Source organism: Macaca fascicularis, chromosome 12 (assembly GCF_037993035.2).
Source record: "Macaca fascicularis isolate 582-1 chromosome 12, T2T-MFA8v1.1".
Lineage (NCBI taxonomy): Eukaryota > Metazoa > Chordata > Mammalia > Primates > Cercopithecidae > Macaca > Macaca fascicularis.
This window is the reverse complement of record NC_088386.1, coordinates 40,893,209-40,910,796: the sequence shown is the minus strand read 5'-3', so window position 1 is coordinate 40,910,796 and position 17,588 is coordinate 40,893,209.

Sequence of the window (17,588 nt, the reverse complement as noted above, 5' to 3'; positions counted from 1 at the left end):
CTTAATGGCAGTGTCCTCTATAGCAGGGAACTCCCTTGGGCAACTTTCCACCCTGTTTTAGGAAGATACTTGCAAACAATGGCCATCAGATATGAAAATACAAAGCCCTGACTTACTGATCTTAACTTTGGACAACTCTGAAGGGCCGCCAAGCTCCAGAGCTTCCTATGGGGTAGACTGAATCTTCAGTTGCAACCACATTAAAAGTCAGTATCTCCCTCTGTCTAATCCTGTCTTCCTCACTTCCATACATGTGAATTTTCAAAGAACACTCTCTTTCTTCACACAACCTCTATCTCAGAGTGTGTTTCCAGGAAGCTTACCCAAGATATAAACAAGACACATAACATCCAAGTAAATAATAACTATTTTATGGCATATAAAGTGGTGGATTTTATTACAGGTTGCCAAATATTTCAATACCCCTCACTATGTGCATAAGAATTCTATTTTACCACTTGATTGACATTAGGTCAAACTGTATTTCTCGTTTTGAACACTAAGTGTATGTGGAAGAGGTATTTGTCACTTCCAGGAAAAAGCTTTAAGAGCTAGCTTGTGGTTCAACAATGTTTTATTTTTCTTTGTGAAAACAACCAGTGATGTTCCATATAGAGGATTTATTGTCCTGGGACCAAGGGAGAAAATTATATACAGCTGAGTCACAACTGACCCATCTGGATATATAGAATGTTGTAAGAGGCTGGGATATGAGGGTCACTAACTGCCCCAGCAGAACTTAATTTAATCTGTTTGAAACAGCTAGGGGTAAGTGCTATCAAGCTAAGTAGAAAGAGGAATAGAGGAGTCTGGAGTTGAAATGGGGGCCAGAGCTGCTGATTTAAATAAGGTTGTCAGAGACAACCTCACTGGTAAGGTGTTCTTCGAGCACAAGCCTAAAGTGGATAAGACAGCAGTCATGGAGACACCTGGAGTAAGAGTGTTATAAGTAGAGAGAGCCACAATGTAAAGTTCCCAAGGCCACATCCCAGTTGACATAAAGAAAGAGGACCGTGTGGACAGAATTCAAAGAGGGGTGGAGATTTGCCAAAGATGAAATGAAGCTAAAACAGGATCCAGATTGTACAGAGTTTGAAAGATCATTAAAAGGCCTTTAGCTTTTTCTCTGATTGAAAAGAGAAGCCTTTGGATTGTAGGCCAATAGAGAGATTCAGAAAAAATTGGATTCTGGGTCTGTTTTGAAGTTAGAATGAACAGATTTGCTGACAGGTTGGATGTGGGTTATATGAGAAAAAAAGAAGTCAAGGATGACTCCTTTTTTTTTGACCTGAGCAACTGGAAGGATGGAGTTGCCATTTCCTGAGAGACCAAAACTGCTGAAGTTTGTTCAAAGAACTGTACAAACCCAGTGCACTTGTCAAATTTCTTTGCTTGTTTTTCTGATATTTCCTGCATACTTTTCATACTTCCTCACTTCTGTATTTTCACTCTTATCATTCTCTAATCTTCATGTCTAAATTTTATTGACTCTTCCAAGTTCAAGTCATAGGCTACTCCCTCTGTGAAGTTCTTATGAGCATCTCCATCAGAAGTACACTGTCTTTTCCTGTCACTATAATCTTTTATTTAAGTTCCTTTAACCTCACTAATAACTTTCCCTCTTGTTTTATATTATTTTTATAATTTTGGGGATTCAGTCAAATAAACATGAAATTGGCATCTATATTACTAATTACAGCTGATTGTCGAGAACAATGCTGGTGGGCTTATTACTTCATCTCTGTATTAAATTCACTGTATCACATTTACAAGTTATTTCTTCCCCCACCACCCTTCTCCCAGTAGGTGCTTTCTCCAGTGAAAATGTCTAAATTCCAAAATAAATAAAGACACGATTGCAATTAAGGTATGTTGTAGCTTCTTTCCAATTTCTAATTCTCTACTGAGATAAATCAACTCTCTTTACTTAGGAAAGAATGTGGGTCAAGAGGCCAAGTTTTATCCTACGGAATGATGAAAATCTGCCTTCTACATTCAGCAGTTACCCTGCCTGTCTTAATCCGGTCTTGAATAAACTGTAAGTTAATATCAATGGCATATCCTCATAGCACCCAGTATAGCACCCTGTGCCCATGAGGTATCCCGAATGTTTCTGAATAAATGGAATAAAAGTAATGGTCATAATGGCAACATAATATATAATGAAATCAGATTTTTAAAACTTTAAATAAAAACAAAATCAATTCTTTTTTTACCAGTATGTGTGTATATATATATATATATATATATATATATATATATATATATATCAAGCTAAGTGGAAAATATATATATACACACACACTAACACAAAATCTTAAATATCATTTACATGATATTTACTTGATATTTACCATGTACATGACTTCCCTCTTCCTACCAATTATGTTTCCTACTAAACAAAAGTTACCATAAGGTATATTTTTAGTTTTTAGTCTCAAGATGTTTATGTAACATATTATTTTAAAATACATAGCTGCATTTCCAGTGTAGAGAATGTGTCACTTTGTAAGGAAATATTAAAAGCAAAAAGCAAAGAAACCAAAACAATTTAAAATACTTTAATTCCCCAAATCAAGGATTTAGTGGAAACATTGAAAATCAGGTCTTTATATTGCACCCAAAGAAGTAACAATTGGCAGAGCAGTAACTAAAAGTGAGAAAAGAGGAGTCCCAGGCAGAAAAAAAGATGTAACTCTCCGTGGATCATGCAGTATAAAAACCCAACTCTGATAATTATACTAGATATGTTCTAAATAATTAATATTAAAGTGTTTTAGGTCATTTATACTTTTATTCTCAAGGAAAAAAAAACAGAAAATATCTGACATTAGTGTCATGTGCATCTGTGTGAAGAGACCACCAAACAGGCTTTGTGTGAGCAATAAAGCTTTTTAATCACTTGGGTGCAGGCGGGCTGAGTCCGAAAAGAGAGTCAGCCAAGGGAGTTAAGAGTGGGGCCATTTTATAGGATTTGGGTAGATAAAGGAAAATTACAGTCAAAGAGGATTTGTTCTCTGGCGGGCAGGAGTGGGGGGTCGCAAGGTGCTCAGCGAGGGAGTTTTTGAGCCAGGATGAGCCAGGAAAAGGACTTCCACAAGGTAATGTCATCACTTATGGCAAGGACTGGCCATTTTCACTTCTTTTGTGGTGGAATGTAATCGGTTAAGGCGGGGCAGGGTATTTTCACTTCTTTTGCGATTCTTCAGTTTCTTCAGGCCATCTGGGCCTATACGTGCAAGTCACAGGGGATTTGATGGCTTGGCTTGGGCTCAGAGGGCTGACAATTAGTACAAAATCCAGCTATTTCCAGTACTGTGGAACTACCTTTCTTGATCACTTCAGATTGTCTTATATTATTGAACCTGGCAGAATTTTCACCCATCCATAGGCGTTAGGATAGTTCGGCGTTATCTCCACTTACAAAATAATTACTTATGGGAAGGAACATCTCTATCTTTATCAGTTGTTTGCCTTCAAACCAGAAAAACAAAGTATTAAACTATGCCTTTGATGTTTTCAGAAGTTAATGAAGAGAACTTCTTGGTCATATATGCTCTTTCTGTAGATTGGTGGCTGTACCATCATTAGAATTTAGCCAGCCTGCTGTTTGAACTCATATATGGAAAAGAAGGGAAGGCATTGGAAGAACAGCAATCTGAATGAGGAAGGAACAGTGGACAACAGAAAGCCTTTTAGGAATTAATTGAAAGAAGGGAGAACTAGGTAATTCACCACTAAGAATCTGTTGTTAGTGCTGGTAACCCAGTGTCCGTCTACATAAAGAGATACTATACTTCATTTTAAAAGATATTCTTTACACCTATTTTCAAATCCTGATATCAACTTCCAAGTTAATCTATACAAGAAACCCAGAAATTCCAAGAGTGCTCAAAATTAACAGCAAAAAATGACAAAAGAAAGTGATGCCTTACATACAGAATACTGAACCTAAAACTGTCTGTTACTCTAATGCCAAAGATCAACAGCTGAAAGTTCACTTTGACTGTTAGCATGTTTGCATGTAACTAACAGAAAGAGCACTTGGCCAGGTCCCCAGAGTCTTATGCCTTTTCCTCTGTCTGCCATCATGTGAACATGGATAAGACTCTTGCTCTCCCTGAGTCTCAGTTTCTGCAGGTAAACAATGACGCAAGCGCACTGAATGATCAACCTAGGTTCCTCAGTGGGCAAATCTGACATTAAGTCAGATTCCCAAATCTCATTCCCATAGATAGTCTATGTTAAAATTTTTAGCATGTATACCGCTGATTAGTATGTTTTCTTTATCACCAATATCTTTTTCATGGGACAATTATTGGAGATCAGAAAAACATGCTCCTTTCCAATTGAAGACTATGTTTAGTAAACACCAAATATACTCCTTTCTTACTAAATCAGTTTGGTGTGGTTAACACCTCTACCCTCACCTAAGGCCAAGATAGACGTGACCAACTGAGGCTGCCTTCCTCTCCAAATCATCTTCTGTTCCTGTACTTGATTTCTCTTATTCTAACTTGTCTGGCTTTCCTAACAGGCATGATTCTCATGTTTTTATCTACTTATTTCTTTCTATTTGAACTCTTTAGACATGAAGATTAAAACTACCTTTGTTTTCTGAGTTTACTTCAAATGTGTGCTATTTAAAGTGAATGGAAGTTACTTGTGGTATGTACTTGTATTCATGATCTCTGTTTCATGTGGCATAGCTATTCCCACACTCAGTTCCCTCATGGTCCCCAAGTGTTACTTTTCAAGGAGAATTTCTGTCATTCAACTTATTTTACATCATGTTGTTTATTAGAAAAAATAACAGTTTATCCTGATAAAATTACTTTTTACTGTACAGCACAACATTTTCTGCAATTTTTCTTCCATATATAGTCGTAAAATAAGCAATGAGGTTGCCTAACATTTTAAAGATAAATCATCCTTAAAATAAAGAAACAAAATTCTTGTTATTGTCTAGATCAGAAATAAGTCAACAGATTTATTGGAAAAATATCTCTAATCCTAGTTTTCAGAATGTAGCCAGATTGGAATCTGAGCATCTTTGGAATCTGTAATGACTCATGCAGGGCACTTGTGTATGATGCAGTCTTGACATGGTGCCAAAACAACTGGTCACATCAATCAAAAAAATTAGTTGAGCAATTCTTCCATGCCATGTGGACAATGGCCCAGTTGGTTGTATTTTTCATTCTTCTGCTAAATACTTTGGCAGCATGTCGACATGGTGGCAATTTGGCTGTGCTTCTGATGAGTGTGATTCTGTGTGTCTGATACGTATGACCTAAGGCTTAATTCTTTGATGAAGTCTTTCCACAGAGGCTCTGAAGATTCCCAGTTATTCGAACTTAATACCTCTTGGAACTCTAAGATTTTTGTATATTCCTCTAGAAAGCTATGCTTCAACAAATCGTGAGATCATATAGCACAAAGAGGCCCTTGAGAGTGCCTTTGGTCCAGTGGTTGATTGTGTATATTTATTTCTTGGAGTCACTTGTGTTTATATCCATATATTTATGTTGGTGCTGTCTTCCTATTATCCCAGAAGGTCCGTAAGGACTTGCCTTGCCCTGTTTCTTTTTTTGTTTGTTTGTTTGAACTCCCCAAAGTCCAATAGCATACTCTAAACCAGTGTTGGACTCATTTCTCAGAGCAGTCTGTGAAAAATTCCTATCATGCCAGATAACTAGGGAGAAGTTACAAGGGTAGCAAAAACCCTGGCCTCCCCTCTAATAAATATACATCCAAAGTACAGGTCACTTCGCAAGCCACTGGATACATTTTTAAGTGTCTCAAGATGTTCTAATTTTGCTTTCTACACGGGTTTCACAATTGCTGTTGGTCAATTCATATGGTTACAAAAAGAGGTGCATATTCAAATAGTAATCTTTAGAGGCGTCGGTGAGAGGACATACATAGCCGGGCTACGTTAGGACAACTATAAAAGCTAGACCTTACACGGTCTGAGAAGGGCTAAGACTAGCTCTATCTTGCTGAATACCACATCCTCAGCAACTGACATATGGTAAATGTTCAGGTAATGGTAGGTAAATAATTACAAAAGTAGAAAAAAAATGAAAGTAAATTTAATATTGTTTCTTCCACTAGAATTAATTACTCCTTTGATTTAAAAAAAAAAAAAAAAACAGGAATATTGGCCCACTCTAAGAAGCAGAACCTATATATTTTTTTTAATTTTATATGAGTTTTATAATTGGCTTTCAAAGTTTCTTTAAATTCTCATTTCAAAAATAACCTAAAATAATTATCACTGCTGCTTAAAAACTGTTTTCTTTATTAGGCAGTCAGACACTGAGTTACTTATTCTTCCTCTCATTGAATGTTGTTTGCTTTGTATGGATTCAAAAGGTCTATACTAATAGAGATGCTCTAATTCCATTATTATATAAACAATGTTGTATATGTGCTTTAAAATATTCACTTTAATTTGAGGTATTTATAGATTGCTAAAGTGTCAAAAATACAACAAAAGAGAAAAGGGAATAATGCTATTTAAAACTGTTCAAGATGCCAAACCAAATTAAATACTTAATTTAAAACAACATTCTCTTTCAATATCAAATATTCCTGATTAAATACAAATAATGTTGAAGTCATCATTTCTGATAAAGAAATATATCTTATAAAGACTAAAGATACTGTATCTCATAATATGTGTCAATAACATTTTTTTCTGTTCAATACCTTCTAAGAATAGGAAAAGATTATGAAATATAACTAATAAGAAATGATATTTTATAATGCTCCAAAAATTACCAGCTTGTTGAACTCACCTTTACTGGACAGATGGCAGGTGACAAACTGATCTCAGCCTATAAAATCTGTCAAAACAATCTGCCATGAGCAGGTGTCAGATAATTATCTAAATGAACAGATATGTAAAGTAATAAACAAACTAGAAAGAGATTCTGAACACAGGGATCTTCACAAGCAGCTAAACTTGCAGTCTAACCTTAAATCATACATATGACACAAAAATTAGCTAGTGCTCAGGGCAAAGTTATAACTATTAACAGTAGATTCCATTTTCTTTGCCCAGTTTTAAGCTTCCCCTTCAATTAGAACTCTGGGTATGTAGTTGTGATGTATCAATAAAATATAAAGCTTTTTGTTTGGCAAGTATTTTTTAATGCCATATCTTAAGTCACAGCAATAAGAAAGTTTATGATATTTAAAGTCATTTTCATAAAATATTATATATAAACACATAAATTAAATATATATAATTTATACTGTCAAATAATAAAAATCATATAACCAAATACACAAAAAAATTTGCCTTCCTAACTAAGTAGTTCTGTAAATTATGAGAGATATTCATATATGGAATTTTAGATACATTTGCATAAATGGAAACGTGAACATATCTATAATTTGCATAGTACAAATGGTTGCCTTGAGTTAATAGTTGACAATTCATCAATATATATTTGAGAAATTAGTATTTGCCCACATAGGCATTAACATTGCCAGCTGTAAGCGATATTTTCTTTGCTGACCTGAAGTCAGTCATTTTGATTTTGGTTCAGTTTTTCTTAGTAGCTTATGTTGCCATTTGCAAATTTGATGAGCAGCAGGGAGCTCGGTCAGGTGGAACTTCATGGAAAGAAGCTACCATTTAAGTATTTTCTATTTAGGACACGATATTTTTGTCTTCAAAGATCACTGTCTTACTTGTGACATCTTGCTTATGCAAATAAAAGCACATTAAACAGGCACCCCCCACGTGGGAAAGATGTGTCATAAAAGAGCTGTTTGTGACTGGATCCTAATAACACTCACAGAGCTAGTCCATCAAAAGTGGACATATTTGTATAAATCCAGGATTCCTGACAGAAAGTGTTCCGTGGGGCTCTGGCTCCATCCTCCTGATTAAGTGCAGTGGCACTGACTGAATTCCGGATGAGTTCTGGCACTGGTTCTCGAATACGTGGCCTCAGGACCCATTTACACTCTTAAAATTATCAATGCCCCCTCAGGAGCTGTTGATTATATGAATTATATCTTTCAACATTTATCATATTAATAATAAAATAGAGATATTTTAAAAATATGTACTAAATAACTTAAAATAATACTTATCCTTATTTACATAAATTGCATATTTTATTAAGACTATATTGTTTAAAGTAAAAAAATTCTTTACATTTTACAAATTAACATCTAACAGTAAAAAAAGACTGGATTCTTATATCTGTTTCTGCATTCAATCTTTAAGATGTGTTATTTTGGATGAAGTATGTAAAGAAAACTCAATGTCGCACAGATAGGTAGTTGAAAAATGGAGGGATAGTTTAAACTTTCTTCAACATGGTTTTTATATTATTTAATATACCAAAACTTGACAAGTGTTAGTTTCTTTAAGATGAGTTAGATTCCAATATGGAACCTAAAACAACATTGATGTATTTGTTATACTCACTTTCATCAATACCAATTAGTCTATCACACATTTTGAATAAATCTTTTAACCATGCATGATTTTACAAAATCATGCATTGATCATTTGAAAAATATTGGTCCACTGAATTATGCAGATCTGTCAGATGCACAGTACAAAATTCAAACTGTGCTTTTTTGTGACAGAATGAAAATGACATAGTTGAGTAATATATATTATTATTATTATGAAAATACATTTGATCTCATAGATATCTCTGAAAGAATCTTAGGATCTCCAAACTCCCCAGTCACACTTTGAGAATTACTGACATGAGGGAAAGGACAGCACGACTTAAAGACCCACATTCAACACCAGGCGCCAGAGAGCTGCAATCACAAGTGCCTGGGTAACAAAAACAAGTGAAGGGAGTGAGTGTGGCAAAACCCAGGCGAGAAAGCAGTTGCTTCCCTATCCCCTTGCAGGAATGTAGATCAAAGGTTGTCTGATCTCCCTTTTAAAGATAAACTAGAAACTTGGATTTTTATGTGAACTCTTTTGAGTTTTTTTTTTTTTTTTTTTTTTAAGATGGAGTTTAGCTCTGGTTGCCCAGGCTGGAGTGCAATGTTACAATCTCAGCTCACCGCAACCTCCACCTCCCAGGTTCAAGCGATTTTCCTGCCTCAGCCTCCTGAGTGTCTGGGATTAATAGGTGCCCGCCACCATGCTCGGCTAATTTTGTATTTTTAGTAGAGATGGGGTTTCTCTATGTTGGTCAGGCTGGTCTCGAACTCCCGACCTCTGTTGATCCGCCCGCCTTGGCCTCCCAAATTGCTGGGATTACAGGCATGAGCCACCGCGCCCAACCAACTCTTTTGATTTTTTAAACGGTGTCCACTCTACACATTAACACTTTATAGGCCAATCAGAATCCACCAGTAGATTCAGCTGGTATCATCTAGCATACAGCTGAAGCCAGAAATCAACTATGGAAACGATAAAAGGGCAAGAGAAGTCAGCTAACATCTGTAAACTTCTATAAGCTTGGAATTCCCCAAATCTGGATATTTCATGATTAATCCAAAGTGCAGAAATCACGAGGTGGAGGAATCAACCTCCCTACGTCTGGTAAAGCATCACTACAGTGGTGAACAAGAGCACTTCAAATTGTCTTGGACCGGTTTTCAATAGGGATATGTATGTTATGATCAAAATAGACACAACAGAAAGCAGAAAACTGGGCCCATCGGTGGCAGATCAGTTTCTCCAGTTGTCTTTCTCCTTCACATATGAAAGCAAGATAGGTTTCTCTAGACTTCTCTAGACTAAATAAGCTCTAGGTGTTCACAAACTATTTAAGAGAGGAAATGTAATGGGTGCCCTTCCAGTTACTTGGAAAATTTATTTAAATATTGAAAAGAAACGAGTCTTTAATTATTCCTCAAGCTGGTGAAGTGAGTTACACTGGAGATATACTTGTAGATCTCTGTATTCACATATCACTAACTCCTTCTCTATTCAGTTTGACACCCTCAACTTTAGTATGAAAACATCGATCATACTATTTGTGTGAAACATTGAGAGAAAAGGATCCTTTCATAGCTATGCATCTCCCTCCTATTAATCTTATATCCCTCTTAAAATGAAAAGTTTAATTTTTACACATTGTAAAAGTGCAAGCAAGTCATTCATTCATTTTATAAAGATTATTTTTACAACTAATACCTTGTTTAAAAATATAGAGAAGACTTTGGCAACAACTCTTACTTGTCCAGTTATCTTTGGTATTACTTGAGCTGGCATTACTTGCATGTTAAGCATAGATAAAACTGATGACTCAAAATAATTGCAATAATCTTCTGTATGTTCTCCTAATGAGCTTGCTCAGTTTTCTTCTAACTTTAATATAGCTCCTTAGGAAATGCTACAGAACAGTTTGAACCAAATAAAATCAGAAATTTCTTCCAAAAAGAAAAGTAAAATATTTCTTGGTTTTACATTTTTGATAACTATGCTTTTCATTATGCAGCATAGAAAAGTCTAAGAAATAGCCCTTTATTTGTATATTTTTTAAAGAAACAATTGCATTTATTTTGAATTGCTATCTGGATAATATTGATTTTGTTTAATTTACTCCTTTTGACTCAGATTGCTACTTGTTTACTAAAGTCCCTTTTCCTTCTTCACAGTAATAGAAACATAGCCCCAACCTCCCCAGATAGAGATTACATTTCCAGACACCCTTACAGCTCTATGTATCCATGAGATGAAGAGAATGTGAGAAGTAATGTGTGCCACTTCCAGGTGTGGGCCTAGAAAGAGTAACAATGTATCCTCCACACACTCTCTTTGCCTTTCCCATAAACACTAACAAACTCACCCAGCTTGAGTTAGGCAGATGAGGAAAATAACTAGAGGTGGGTGAACAGGAAGATGTAAGAAACCCTGGACTTTGAAAGGCAGTGTGGATCAGAGCTATACTACCAAATGGAACTTTTCATGCAGATGCTATCATGTAAGAGGGGAAAATTTTGTCTATAAAGTCATTGTAATTTTGAGTTTCTTTTTTACACCAGCTAAGTCTTTATCTTAATTAATATTTCATATATTAATTTTTCACATAAATGAGCTAAGATGAATATATTTGGAAAGCATATCTGTACATGTTGTTAATAAATGGATCTTCTTTGTGTATGACCCTGTTTTCCCAAATGAAAAAAAAAGTTTCAAGTTTATCAACTCTAAAGTAATGCTGATGACAGATGCATTAATTCAATTGTGGACCATTCCATCTGATCTATTATTTTTTTCCTTTGGGTGTGTCACCATAGATAACTTAACTTTGTATATTGATGTTAGCTCTTTTCAATAACTTTTTTTTTTAATGAGCAAGATGAGTGTAAATAAAAAAATGATAAAAATAATTCTAGTAGTTTTGTCTTATTACTTTCCACCTTCCTCCAAATAAGCCTGTATTTGAAGGATTGATCCTCCATATGCAGATCATAGATCATAGATCTGCATAGCTTTGTGCAGAGGAAGATATTAAAAACTGAAAAGAATCAGGGCTTCATACAGTGCTTTATCTTTCAAAAAGCAAAGCTGACCAAAGGCAGTACATTTGTCTGAGATGGGTTTGATACTGAAGGGTAAGGGTGTATACTACTTCAGATTGTCAGCATGAGCGATTTTCTTTCTTCACCAGTCAGTCTTCCTCCACCAGTCAGTCTTCCTTAGCTTGTTAACTGGATCCACAGACAGCTGGTTCAAGTCTAAGGGCACTTCGACCTGAATGAGCAAACTGACAGTCTATAAACACTTAGGAGAAGACTTCAGACAAGGAGTGCTCATTTCTACATCCAATAGAGAGAAGTAGCAACGTCACACAAGACTACATTATTTTTTGTAATATATCATTTTATATTCAAGTAGATTTCCAACTCCATGCTTGGGATTTTTTACCCTAACTCAAAATGGCCAGTAAATAAATAAGAAGGATGATCTCACCATGAGTTGATTGTTTGCCATCTTCTACGTGATTTACAGGCATGACTTCATTTGATCACCATCATTCTATGAAATAAGTACAATTCCCATTACCTATATATACACCCTATATAACAATGGGTGTTAGGTTACATGAGTTAGCAAAATCAGGTTTGGTAAAACATGAAACCAGAATAGGCTCCAGAAATGTATGGTGATTCCTACACTAACTAACTCCCAGTTGTTAGTAAAAATATCAACTCCATTTATCAACATCTTTCTTAAGAGCACATCAATCAGTCTGTTTGATACTTTCCACTTTATCATATTGATTCTCAGTTACAAAAATAATCTGTATTTCCCAAGTTTCCTAAGATGTTCTCTACTCTGACATTTTGTATTTCCATCAATCTGGTTCTTTCAATGCAATCACATTTCCTGGGCCTCCACCCACCACTGATTTTCAGTACCATTTTACTGCAGATTTTAACTGTGGTGGCAGAGGGGTCTTGCTGTAACCTAGAATTGCTCCATAACAAATGTCTGAAAATCCTGCATTTTTATCTTTGACCATGAACTTTCACCCACTATGTTCTCTCTCATTCCAATTTCTCCAATAATCTCTTTTTTATTATATACAGCCCTAAAGTCTCTGGTTTCTGTCATTTCATTCCTCTTCTCCACTCTTTTCCTGCCTAGAGTTTACGATGCCAAACTGCGAATAGCTTCTCACTGTCTTTCAATATGCTGGCTACCTATTCTTCTACAGTGACCACTGAATAAATTCCAGTCATAAATGAGTTCCAAAAATCAGCATTTTCTTCTTTCTGTACCTGGATGATGATTCCTGCTTCAGGAAACCCCCAACTTATAAATGGATGCCAAAAATATTCATTGACCTTGACCATAGCTGGTCTCTCAGCTCTTTCAAGACTCTATTTGTTCTTGCTCTTGGTCAAGTTTTTCTGTTTCATTCAGCAGATATTACAGATTATTATCTGTTTCATTCAGGTTATTCCTCAGCCTTCTAGTCAAAACTTTCCCCTTCACCTTCAGAGAGACATATTTGAGAAATTTGAGGCCATCCTGTGTGAAATCTCTCAGCTTTATGTGCCCCTCTTTTACAAATATGCTCCTGCTTCTGTACTGTGGGATACCATTCCTGAAATGGAGTCTAATGATGGCTGGTCTTCAGGCCTTTGTGTAATCCCTACCTCTTCTGTATGGCATGGACCTAGTAACTTGCCTCTAAGGAATGGAATATGACAAAAGTGATGGGATATCTTTCTGGATATTAGATTATAGAAAACAGAATTCTGTTTTGCTCTCGCTCTTTCTCTTTGTCTCTCTGTGTCACTCTCCTTGGCTTGCTCACTTTGATGAAGAACATTGCCATGTTATAAGCTGCCTAGAGAGAGCAGCAGGGCAAAGGACTGAGGGCAGCCTCCAGTAACCAGCAAGGAATTAAGGTTTTGGGTCCAAGATCTCACAAGGAACTAAACCCTGCCAGCAACCAGCTGTGTGATCTTGAAAGCATATCCTTTAAGGTAGATTTTGATAGCATAGGCCCTAGCCAACAACTTTGCTGGAGCCTGTGAGAGACCTGAAGCAGAGAACTCAGCAAAGATGCTTCTGAATTCTCGAGGTACTGAAGCTGAGAGATAGTAGTATTCTCACTTCAAACCATTAAGTTTGGGGATAATTTGATATGAAGCAAAAGATAACTAATACTTAAGCTTTCCTTTCCTGCAGGCTAAAAGAATCAAGTGCTCCCAGTCAACCTCTCCCCTAGTCTCTTGATCTCACACCTTGCTTGACTTTGCTGCATCAGTTTTCTTCTCTTTCCTTTTCACTCTCAATTTCCCCATTGTCTCTCTTACCAAAATGAATTGCACCCTGTGTGTGTGACCTCACGGACAGGTACCTTATTTTCTACTTTTCCATCTCACCTACACTTCATAAAAGATTCTTCTACCTTTGTTTTCTCTACGTTTTCTCTTTCAATCCAGCCATCCTCTTGACCCATTATAAACTGGCTTCCATATGCATCTGAATTTACTCTGGCAAATTCAATCACAGACATTCATGTTGACACATCTAAGTAATGGTTTTCACTGTCCAGGATTAAAACTACCTGTCTTCACTGGCCATCAGAGAAATGCAAATCAAAATCACAATGAGATACCATCTCACACCAGTTAGAATGAAAATCATTAAAAAGTCAGGAAACAACAGGTTCCAGAGAGGATGTGGAGAAACAGGAACACTTTTACACTGTTGGTGGGACTGTAAACTAGTTCAACCGTTGTGGAAGACAGTGTGGCGATTCCTCAAGGATCTAGAAATAGAAATACCATTTGACCCAGCCATCCCATTACTGGGGATATACCCAAAGGATTATAAATCTTGCTGCTATAAAAACACATGCACACGTATGTTTATTGCGGCACTATTCACAATAGCAAAGATTTGGAACCAACCCAAATGTCCAGCAGTGATAGACTGGATTAAGAAAATGTGTCACATATATACCATGGAATACTATGCAGCCATAAAAAAGGATGAGTTCATGTCCTTTGTAGGGACATGGATGAAGCTGGAAACCATCATTCTCAGCAAACTATCACAAGGACAAAAAACCAAACACCACATGTTCTTACTCATAGGTGGGAATTGAACAATGAGAACACTTAGACACAGAGTGGAGAACATCACACACTGGGGCCGGTCATGGGGTGGGGGGAGTGGGGAGGGATAGCATTAGGATATATACCTAATGTAAATGACGAGTTAATGGGTGCAGCACACCAACATGGCACATGTATACATATGTAACAAACCTGCACATTGTGCACATGTACCCTACAACTTAAAGTATAATAAAATAATAATATTAATAATAGAAAACTACCTGTCTTTAAAAACCAATGAATATTCTCTCAATGTTTTGAAAGCATTTGTCCTTGTAGTTTTCAAGAACATTGAAATGCCGTTTTCCTCCTATCAGGCTGAAAATCCTCTCTTCTTCTGCTTCAAAGTTTCCCTTCTTCTGTTTCATCACTTCCAAACTAGAGGTGACTTTGTCCTCCAGGGGACATTTGGCAATGTGTGGAGACACAGGGTCATAACCAGAGAAGGCAAGGAATGCTCCTAGATTCTAGTGAGAAGAGGCCCCAAGGAAACTGCCAGATATCCTGTATTGCATAGGACGGTCTCCCACAACGACAATAACAAAATGTTATTCAGTGCAAGGCATCACTAGGGGTAATTTTGAGAAATTCTCCTCTGTTTGATATCTGAAACTGATTTCTACCCAACATTTTATTCCTCATCCGTTTCTTTTACCAAAAAAAAAAAAAAAAAAAAAAAAAAAAAAAAAAAAAAAAAAAAGGTCTTTTGCTCTATGCTTTCAACTACCACCTATATTCTGAAGCTTTTCAAATTTACTGTGACAGTACTGACCCGATATTTTGACTCTAAATGCCCACCAGATACATTTAATTGACTGTGTCACAAGCGGAACTAAATTAACATGTCCCAAACTGTAGATAGATTTAATTTCCCCATCATAAATCTCCTCCAGTGACCCTACATCTGTCAATGGCACTGTCACGACCATATGATAGGCTAATCCAGAAACTGTTCTTCATCAATCCCCAAATCCTATACAATTCATTCATATGCCTTTTTATGTTCCAAAATATTTTACTTACCTCAATAACACCTCGTTTTCCTTCAAGTCTCAGGAAAAGATGTCCTCTCTAGGAATCCTCCCCCGACCAGAGGCAGAGCCAATATGAATTCTCTGTGCTCCCATAGACGCAGGTGGTGCATCTATAGCATAGCACTTGCCATGTTGTGTTGAAGTGATTTGCTTATGTTTTTATGTACTCAGATAGAATTTAAGTTATCCTAAGTAGGAATCCATGTCTTTCTGTGTTTATGTGTGTATCCTCCGAAAAGCAGTATAATCCATGACAATTCAGAGAATATTAATAGTAGCTAACATTGCTTGAGAGACTATTATATTCCAAGCACTGCATTAATTTTATTTAATCCTTCTATCAAACTTTGAGATAAGTGCCATTATTACATCCATTTATAAGTTAAGTTAACAAAGCAACAGAGAAGTTAAGTAACTTGCTCACGTCACACTGGCAAATAAATGGCAGATTAGAATTTTAAAATTATGTTTCTAGCTCCAGAACTCACCATCTTATCCACCAAACTATACTAATTTCCCCAAGCTTATACTTATTGTTCCACACCGGGCATGATATAAATTACTTTAACACTAATAAAATATATTAAACAGCATTAAAATTAATCTATAGTATGTTATATGTTACATAACATATTATATTATTATATACCTCATAAATCTTTATTACACATCTATTTATAATATATTGTTAATAGTAATACAATTTAGTAAAATATATTCACTTTAATATTTTTTTGAAATATGAAAACTGCAAAACTAGAATGTTCTCAGAAAGACAGTTTTTCCTTTCCATGTGCAAGATATCCAAATCAGTGTGTCAAATGTTCTTTGTGTAAATGAGTGGAATTGGGTGGAAGGGTTTAATGAATTCAGAGAAGTTAGTCATAAATCAGTGAAAACAAGTGGAATTTGCAGGTTTAGATTGAGCTTGAAAATAAAGATTGAGATTGAAAATAAAGCACATAAGTGGCCTAAGAGCACCCTAGACCCATAGTATATGTTCTTGCTGAAGCAAGTGGGTGGAACCAAGACTGGTCATATGATTCCAGAACAGCAACAAAGGACACCCAGTTGTTCTGAGTGTACCCTGAAGGAAGTAGCAAAGTTCCTCTTCTGCAGGTCTCTGGAGGGCCTGCGTTAGCCCCATTTTCAGTGCCGCTTTTCAAGGGTGACTTTTTTCCACGTTAAAATACATGTTGGTTCTTTTATTAAGCAACATGTTAAATATTAGTTTCCTATTTTTTGGTGGAAAGTATTTGGCAGCAGGAAGAAAAAGATGTTCAAGGTATTTGAGCTACTGCGACACACCTGTTCCCTTATAACCTGGAGCAGAAGTACCAGTCCAACAGAGAAGAAATTTCCATGACCTCTTTAGCATCTTTTTAAATATTAACAATTAAGACACCATAAGGATTTGTTTCTTTAGTCACAATTTGCTCCTGTTTATTTACTAGTTCTCTAAAGTGTGTGAGAAGTTTAATAAATGACTGATCCTCACAGAACACATTGGGCACTTTCCCTAGGGGACGTCTATAGTCACAAAACAGACTCAAAATAACTCAATTAATGCCTGTTCTCTGATCCTGGACAGACGGAGGACTGTTAGGCTAAGAAATCAGGACAGACTATCCCCAGAAGCTGTACAGACCTAGCACCTGGTAGCAAATCCATAACACTCAATAGCATAGAACGTTTCTTCTATTTTCTCTTGCTTTTCCTTGTTTATTAAGTAAAAATTCTAACAATAGGCAATATAGCATGAAGGAAAGAACACTGGCTATAGTCCTAGATGGATGGGGTTCTTTCTTCTAATACCTTAAACAAATCTCAATTACTGAATCTGCAACATGAGGGATGATAATATCTATTTTGCAAAAGATTATGAATTTATACATAACATATGCACAGTGGTCATCACATCTGTGGTCTCACTAAATCAAAAGTATTTCTTTTCTGACACAACTGTAT